This window comes from Monomorium pharaonis, chromosome 1, assembly GCF_013373865.1.
Source record: "Monomorium pharaonis isolate MP-MQ-018 chromosome 1, ASM1337386v2, whole genome shotgun sequence".
NCBI lineage: Eukaryota > Metazoa > Arthropoda > Insecta > Hymenoptera > Formicidae > Monomorium > Monomorium pharaonis.
Genome location: NC_050467.1, coordinates 7222536 through 7231963, shown reverse-complemented (window position 1 = coordinate 7231963; position 9428 = coordinate 7222536). Strand labels below are relative to the sequence as shown.

The window sequence follows — 9428 nt, the reverse complement described above, 5'->3', positions numbered from 1 at the left end:
CCGCACGTCGCGATACGTTGCGCGAGCACAGGTGTTTGCAGTCGGTGGATACACACGGGATAGATACACGTTGGCTGCTCCAGGTGAGGTGATACTCGAGGTCCCGTACCTGACGCCGCGCTGGTTCGCTGGGCGATCAACGCGAGGTGAGTCAAGTTTCAGGAATCTCGCCCCATGCGCTTCCGGAGTCTGCCCCTCCTCTCCCCTCTCGGGATAACGTGCGAAGTGAGGTTCCCAGCGTGGACCAACGAGTTCCGGTGCGCTCTTCCGATCCAATTTGGAGCTGGCAATTCTCACAAGAGAAAATGTCAATCACCAATCTTTGACACAACGTACTTTCACAATTGGTTGAAGAAGGCATTCGCTGTCCGCCTTGCAGAAAATTTAATTCACGAAGAGAGAAAAAAAGATATATTCTACTTCCTCACTCTGTAAACAATTTTTTGTAACCAAAAGCTTTTCAAAAGCATCTGTAAATGTATATAAATATGTGCATATATATGTTTATACTAGTTTGTTTTTTAAATAAAACTTTTGTTTGAAATCTGTTTGATAATAGTTGTACTGAAAAGACAAACTAATTAAAATAGATATTTTATGCAGCTAGTGGTAAATCGGTTAATTGCTCATAAGTGCGGGATGTGTCCACCCTCACAAGCGGGCAATAACCGATCCGCACATGTCGCATACAATATTTTTTGTTACCTGTGCGTCGAAATATTGATCCTTTTGTGTGAAGTGATGCGTGAGAAAAGGACCATATTTTTCATATACTGGTAGCGAAAAGATAATTTTCGCATTCTTTTACAAAAAAATTAAGTTTGAAGAAATGAGAAGAAAATTGCCCATGCAATAATCATACATATTTTTTATTTATAGAATTTATATGATTACACATGGGCAATTTTTTCTTACTTTTAATACCTAGCTTTTCGTAAAAGAAGCAATGGCGAAAATTGTCTTTTTAAATACTTTTTGTCTTTTCAGTATAACTATTATTTTTTTTTACATCAAACAAGAATATTTTACAAAAGTAAAGAAACTATGAGTATAAATAAATACGGACATATTTTATATATATTTACATGTTTTATATGAAAAATTTTTTACCGGGCAATCATGGGTTACTCGAAAATTGCCTTTTATTATTGCTTTAAATAATTTTAATGATAGAAACTCTCTCGGTTCCAAATTAATCGTTGAGCGTACTAGATTTGTGTACAATTAAAAAGCAAACTGAGAAAAAGTTGTTAACTTCACAACATTTTTAACGACAATATTAAAAACTTTTCAATTTAAGTATTTATATATTTAATTTGGATCTAGATTTTTAATTTAAATATTAAATACTTAAAGTACTTAAAATACTTCAGTATTTATATTTAATTTAAATGCCTAAAATAATTGAACTTAAATACCTGAAATACTTGAACTTCTGTATTTATATATTTAATTTGAATGCATAAAATACTTGCGTTTAAATACTTGAAATACTTGAATTTCTGTATTTATACATATAATTATTATACATATATACATATATTTATACATATAATAATAATACATATAATAATAATTTGAAAAATGAATACTTAATTTTTTGAACTACTTAAATTTTGAACTTGAACTTTATGTTGAAGTATTTATTTGTATATTTAGCTTTTGAAAAGCAAATATTGATGAAGAAATTTAATCAGGTTGAAAAATTTTGTCGAGTTAACCACTTGTTTTCGGAGTCTACCGGTCGACGGATTTTCAAAGATTCATCATCGTTGATATACGTGAATACGTGATCGAATGCGAATCGGATATTCAACGCGCTGTGCCGTTCTTCGCGTCATTACTGTAAATTTCATTGTACAGGCCTTCAAGCGTCCTCGTAACCGACATCACTTTTTGTAACATATGTATACATATATATCCTCTCCTCTTTCCACTCTAGTCTGCAAAGAGTTGTTAATTTCGACGGGTGTGCAATACAAACGTGTCCAGTTTGGAAATGGGACTGCTCGGTCTAGTCTAGCGTTTAATCCCTTAAACTGTGCTCATTTCTTGATTGTGAAATTGCCTGAGAAGAAAAAAAAGCGACCGAATGTGTGTGTGTGTGTGTGTGTGTGTGTGTGTTTGTTGAAAAGATATTATTTTATTAAAATAAAGACTTTTTTATTCAATAATTTTATTGCGTTATTGTTGTGACACTTTGCCATTAGACGAAGATGTAATTAATCAGATATCCATGAGTATGAAATTAGAAATATTGAAACGTACTGTGTCTAATCAACAAGGAAGTTATTCTTATACAATAACTCTTAGGCGTCAGACGTGTAGCGAATAAGGAGGCGCTTCACCTTACGATGAGTGTGAATAACATAAAAAGATATTAGAACTGTGATTCATATAAAAATAAACCTAAAGTAAATCGCACTAATTTTGAAAGTAATATGTTTAAGAATAATTAATTAATCAGATACCCACAAGAGTGAAGTAAAAAATCTTGAAGTATATCATATAAGAAAAAATATAAAGAAGAAAATATAAGGGAAAAAATATAAAAGAGGAAAAAAATTTAGCCCAAAAGATCAACATTGTCTTGTATATAACAAGAATATATAAAATATTTAAAAAATTTGATATAAGTCTTACCAGACGTGATTTGCTTATACAAAGAGAAACTTTGTATATAGAAACGTTGTATATCAAGAAAAATATATTTATCTTTATTTTATAATAGTTTTTATTTAAGTTGAAAAAAAATATCGGCTAGAAAATATCTTTAAATTCAGAACTATAATTTTTTAATGCTATTATTATCAAGTAACTTCTATTGTGTTTTTCAAGTGACATTATCATTTTGAAAAAAAATTATTGCTAAAATTTAAAATTATCAAATTCTTTAAAGATTTTACACAAACATACATACATTATATATATATATATATATATATATATATATATATATATATATATATACAGGGTATCCCAAAACATGTAGGTCAACGCTCGTAAAAAGATAGAAGGGATCGAGATGAACATAAAAGTCCAATGTTGTCTTGGGTTAGGTCCTCCAATAATCGAAATATTAATGTATGGAATCTGCAAATAATCTAATTAATTTTTATCGTAATTGTGAACAGTAAATTAATGATAGCTTATCATACATTCACGATAGATTTTTTCTTCCGTGTTATAGCTCGAGCGGATCGAGCTCTTCTCTCGACGCGCTCTCATTCGCATAATTTGAAAAATTAACACCGATTATTGGTGGACCTTATCCAAGACCTAACCCAAGACAATATTGGATTTTTATGTTCTCGATCCCTTTTCTACCTTTTTACGAGCGTTGACCTACATGTTTTGGGACATGAGACAATAATTGTTAATTTGCTACTAATTTTTTTTTCTGTATAATTTTTAATAGGTAAGAATAGTATCCTTGTACATATCACTTTTACACATTTTTAGATATCAGAAGTGTGTAGCGAATGAGAAGCAGGCGTTTTACCTTATTATGACGAATGCGAATAAAACCAAAAAGATTGGAATCATTTGATATAGATACAAGTAAAAGCGAATAAATTAACTCGAAAGATAATAGAGAGAGTTCTTCGAGAGAACGATCGATCTAAGGAAGATTGAAAAATGCTAAAAGATAATCGGTCGGTTCACTGGCGAACGATTTGCTCCAGGTAAGGTAAACAGTAACAGGACATGACCAGGAGGGACGCTAGCGATATTCATTTGCCGTCGTTGCAGAAGATTAGGGATATCGGAAACTCTTGCATGTGTTAAATATATCCTTTTCCCCCCACTTTTCCCCACGCTTTCGAGCCCGCTCTAAATAAGCGGGCTGGAATCTCGGCTCGAAACACGATTCGAAACGCATCTACGCATTCCGTTCCGAGTGACAAGTGCCTGGAGACCGAAACGCACTGTAGGTCCTATCCCACGGCGCGCTTAGTAAACAGCTCGAGCGTGACACATAATAAACGCTAAAGCGAGATTACGGCACGATCTCAACCGCGCGTCGTATTCGTCGGCTGTGCAAAAACGCGTGCTATAACGCGAGTAAATCGGTCAGCCATTAAAATCCAGTTTTAAAAAAAAGAACCTTCTCGTTTAAACTGCAACGTGTATAGTAATCGTTGGAACAACATGAAAGCATTCGAATGGAACATTCGAAACATTATACTAGAAATTCGTTAAAATTTAATCGAACCATTTTCTATTGTATTGTGTATTAATTATGTTACAAAGATGTTTAATTTTTAAGTTTTACAAAAATTTTATTACCAAATTTTTTTATAGTTACGGTAAAATTCTTCGAAGTCCATATTGTTCGATGATTCCGTGTTTGCTATAATTTTGAGGGTAAGATTTAAAAGAAAATTATCCATGCAGCTTTGACAATTCGACTAATTTTTCTCTCCACGATACGCATGTAACAAACACTTATTCTCCCCTCGTACATTTTTTCCTATTTATATCAATTATTTTGTCATATTGTTGGCAATTCTTTAATCGACGATTCAGTTAATCGAAACTTGGTCGAAGTGTCTCTACACTCAAAAGCTTATATATAATTTTTTTTAATTGTAGCACAAGATTACGGCAAAGTTAGATTATTTGGTTATGTCTTTATGCGAAATGTTTTGTTTGTTTGTTTTACGATTTTTCGGCTCTATTCTATATCATTCGAAACAGTCCTTTTTCAGTCAATTTTGGTAATCTATCTTTATGTCTTCTGATTTCATTCTAATCCATTCTAATTGTCCGGTAATGTTTTCGTTTTCTTTCCTAAATACGTGCTCAATTTCTTACCTTTCTCCGCAATCTTCGTTTTTTTAATTTTTTCTTAGCGATCTTGGTTGTCACAAAGGATTACGTATATAATATTCAAGATTCTTCTAAGGAATTTGTCAATAAACACTTGAAATTTCTTTTTAGTGTCCGTTGTGGTGTTCCAAATTTCGTATAGAAGGACTGTTTTTATATTTGAGTTGAAGATATTTAGTTTGGTTTGGAGACTGTAGACAATATGTGAGCAAATACAAACTTTTGCTAAACTTTTCGCAAGCTAAATTTAAAATGTAAAATGTAAAATTTGACGTTGCAAAATGGCGTAACAATTTTAATATTAAGTTCACAACGAACTTATTTTTGTGTCTGACGTTAATTAGAAGTTTGCGAGCCACCTGTTGTATAAATACATAAATAGAATTTACCTTCAAAGTCATAGTAGACAGGAAATAACTTGAATTTTGAAGAATTTCACTACATTTTTAGTAAAATGTAAAGAAAATTTGATGAAAACTTAATTGGAAAGATCGAAGATTGATTGAAATTAATCATGGAATTATTTCACTAAAGGATTATTTTAAATAGCTTAATAAAATCTTAAAACACCTGTTCCACAAACTGGAAGTTTGATTAAATTATAAATTTGTTTTTATTCTGAGAGAAAACTTTCTCCGTGTACAAACAATTTAAATAATATTTAAAAAACGAGCGCATAGTTATTGATGAGCAGTTCTTAGTCAATAACTCGTTATATATGTATAATAGAAAACGTATAAAATACTATACCATAAAATACCTGTGTTGTACATTATGCAAGAATCTCCTTGATTCGATTTCGATTTCCAATCCATTGTAATGCAAAAACTCGCTGCGTTATTTCTTTTTCGCGACCAGTTTCAGTAGCGTAGTAAAGGAAGGAGTAAGAGGATCGAATTGCTTCGTGTGCTATTTGCCTCAGGCGCCACATCAGCAAAGGCGCCAATTTAGCAGTACAATATTTCCTCTTTACAAATAAAAAGTTTTGAATTAAAAATTGGTTCATACGGAAGACAAAAAATTGTAAGCTATAAAACTATTTCGGTTGCTCGAGAAAAAGACAAAAGAAAAGCAATTCAAGTGATAAAATTTTCATGACAAATAAAATCTTTTTTTGCTACAGTAGGAATAAATTTCTAGTTGTAACGAAAAATTCTATTGCTTGTAATAGACAAGTATGTAAGTACATTTTTAAAATGAATTGAAAAAGCTATCTGATAATTAGTCTATTAATGATTACTAATAGTAAAGAAGGCATAAAGGATAAGGAAGAAGTGAACCACTGCGGGCGTCATCTTTCCTTGTCTCGCCACTCACTAAAGCTTTGAAATTTTATTACGCTATTTTAAATAATAACTTTTGTGAGATAACTGCACTCGATCTTCTCGATTATCTTCCTTAAGTTCGATTATTATTATCAGATTATTTTTTAATCTATAAAAATAATATAATTTCCACAATAATAGTAAGTTAACTGTTTGACTAATAAACGTTTTAAAAATAAAGATAAAATGAAAATTGCCTCTTCGGTCTACAGCGGATTTTGATACACTGAATATTATTTTTCTATTAATTTAATATTTCTGATATGATTTCTTATTCTTTTTTCGCTAGAATATTTCGAAGACGCGCTAAATTTAAATTCGATCTCCCGAATAATAAGCATGGTAATTTTTTTTCTTTAGGTGTAACATGCTATTTTCCGTGACAACGATAAATATAGACAAAATAAAGAGAGACAGAAGGAGGAATAGTGTTCCACTTAACAGTTATCGTATTACGATAACACGATTATACGCACGTTAAAAGCTCTTTCGAACTTGACAGCCAGCTTATACGGCACACGCGACACATAGCATCACATGAGTCACGTGCATGAATGGTACCGTTCGACCGATAAAATGATCTATCGATGTCACTATTACATCTGTACTGCTATCCCGTTGTCAGAGCGCATGTTGGAAGTTTAACGTTCCACAGATTGCTCCTGAACCGCGGTTTTAATGACAACTTCTTTGGTAGAGGTACACTTAACTTTCCCTCGAGCAGAATTTATGCGAAAGACTGTTATTATCGCTGCACTTTCCTTACATTTAACCTCATGTCTTTTAATATATTTTATTCGATATCAACATCTAAAATTAAAAAAGGATATTTCAAAAGCTATAACAAAAAAATTCTGAGCATACACAGAAAAAAAGTTAGTATAAAATCAAAACTATTTTACATGTAGTCATTGTTTTATAAGAAATAATATAAAATCTTTTTTAAAGAATTTGATAGTTCTAATTTCAGCAAAATATAATAATATCTATATTTTGATTTCTGATAGAGGAGAAGCTGGTTTATGGCTTCCCAATAACATTTTGTACAGTAACTTTAAAAATTTATAATACATGTAAACTATATGTATATAGATCAGCAGTAACACTACAATCAACTTTTCGAGTAATTATTTGAATATAAGAACTTTGAAAAAGAAACTTATATTATATTATAGAGACGTCAGCACGCTTAAGAGAATACATTAGCAAAATTTCACACTATTATTCAATTTTGTCTAATTCGAAATTTGTACGATCGAATAAAATGTTAGGAACAAACAAAAAATATTCAAGTGTACATACAGTGTTTTGTTGTATTAGTTATATATAACTGCGAACTATTAAACAAATGATTCTATGAATAATCACTGAAATTCCTCATCTAATAATGAAGATATTACGAGTGATCATGATACAAAAACTATAATACCATTTTTTTTCTCTATTATAATAGCTAAAATGTACAATACGATTGTTTTTTTAATAATGATAATAATATTTAAAAAATTCAATTTTTTATTTGAACATACTATTTTTTAATCGATATATTTTCCTCTAAAGTCATGAAAATTATTATCAAATAATAAAAATATATTTTTCTTATTATAAAACTATACAAACATGTTTTGTTTAATGTTATTAATTGTAATTTTATTTTAATATTTAATATTTCGAAAGGTATTCTCAAAACAAGATATTTCTTTTTTGCGTGTATAAACTAACCTAATTTTTCTGGTTTTCTAGTTTGTAACAATTATTGTAAATTAGCACAAAAAGAACAGCTTAGCTTATATGTTCCTTTATTTATATTATATCTGATTAATATGTAATTTTTAATATAACATTATTTTTGTCTAAATATGATATAAATTTTCAAGAGAACAAAACCTTGTTTTAAGTAAAGAAAAAGATTTTATCTTTCGAATGCTTGTCTCACACAGACTATCAATTTTCTAAAAATACCATTTTCGTAATTTAAAAACGACCGATATCTCTTTATCTTAAGAAGCGAAATTCTTTGAGTCAATAAAAGGATCTATTATTAAACCTGATTAGTCAAAGTTGCCTGTAGACGATTCTGTATGCTCGATCTTTAATCATCGCTTATTGTCATTTTATTTAACAAAGTCTATTCTTTATGCTTTCGCGTCGCGCTGATTCAACAGCGGAGTTTCACGTTAAGCGGTAAGAACCGCCTTTTCTACCACTTGAGTAACAGGTCTCGAAACAGAACAAACGGCGATGTATGCAGATTTCTCGATAAGTCCGATAAGGTACTATTTACATTTCAACGCGTCCAAGATTCGACGCGCGTGTGCCATGTACCTGTCTGAAAAATCCCCTCGGCGCGCACGGAAGCTAAAAGCCCACGAAGGGACTCCTGAGGGCTCAATGAAAACCGTGAATCACGTGGGGGGGAACGCGGGGAGATAAAGAGATAAGGCTAAACAGTTCTCAACTACATAACTTCGTGTGTATCGTAAATAATTCATCGTTGGGCGAGTCTCCTTCTCTCCTTCGATTCTCGCGGATTCGGTATTCATTGTACCGTGACTTATCCGCCAGTTCTCACGCGCTTTTCCCGCACTTCTGCGTACTTTGAATATGCACATACGTTTAATAAAACTGGAAGATATAGATCTCGCCGTCATTCCGTACCTAGGCAGGCGATGTCTGTATTTATGTCATTAGCATAATGATCGCGAGCCGCTTACTAAGTTGATGTCAGCGTTGTGCAAGATAAAGCCGAAGGAAAAGGGGGCCAGCGAGATTCCTTTGCATAAATTCACGAACGATCGGCGGGGTCTTGCATTTTCTGTAATCCATGGGGATTGTGTTAATTTTGAATGGGAAATTTGTAGCGTAGAGAGAATTTTCTCTTAGAATTTTTATTTTTAAAATCATGATAGAATCAATGGGACAACATGGAGTTAAAGAATAAATTAACAAGAATTTTACTAAATATAATTTTAATAAACAACAATAAATAAGGTAAACTTATAGTCGCCAGTAATAATGAACAGTGTTAATTAGTCGATAATCTGGCAAATTTTGTTTATCAGAAAAACAATATTTCGATTGAGATCCCTTCAGGTTTTCATTACAAATTGCACATTAAACAACATAACCGCTTAATAAGTTCGGGCCAACGAAATATAAAGCAATGTTCTACAATAGAAGTGAATTTTATGTAAGTTAAACAATAAAATAAATTTTTTAAGTGTAAAACAGTCAAGAATATATAAATGTAACACAAAACAAATGTAAACT

The 9428-nt window shown here is 31.4% G+C and overlaps 1 protein-coding gene across 2 annotated transcripts in view; it reads left to right on the top strand.

Annotated features, from left to right (window-relative positions):
* The first annotated feature begins 57 nt into the window (after positions 1–57).
* The window catches only part of LOC105831783 (rab11 family-interacting protein 4A), a 47595-nt gene continuing 38224 nt past the window's right edge, over positions 58–9428 (top strand). For both annotated transcript variants that reach the window (XM_036295344.1, XM_036295343.1), the window contains exon 1: positions 58–146. The gene's annotated coding sequence lies outside the window, so the exon portion shown is untranslated. The remainder of the gene's footprint in view (positions 147–9428) is intronic.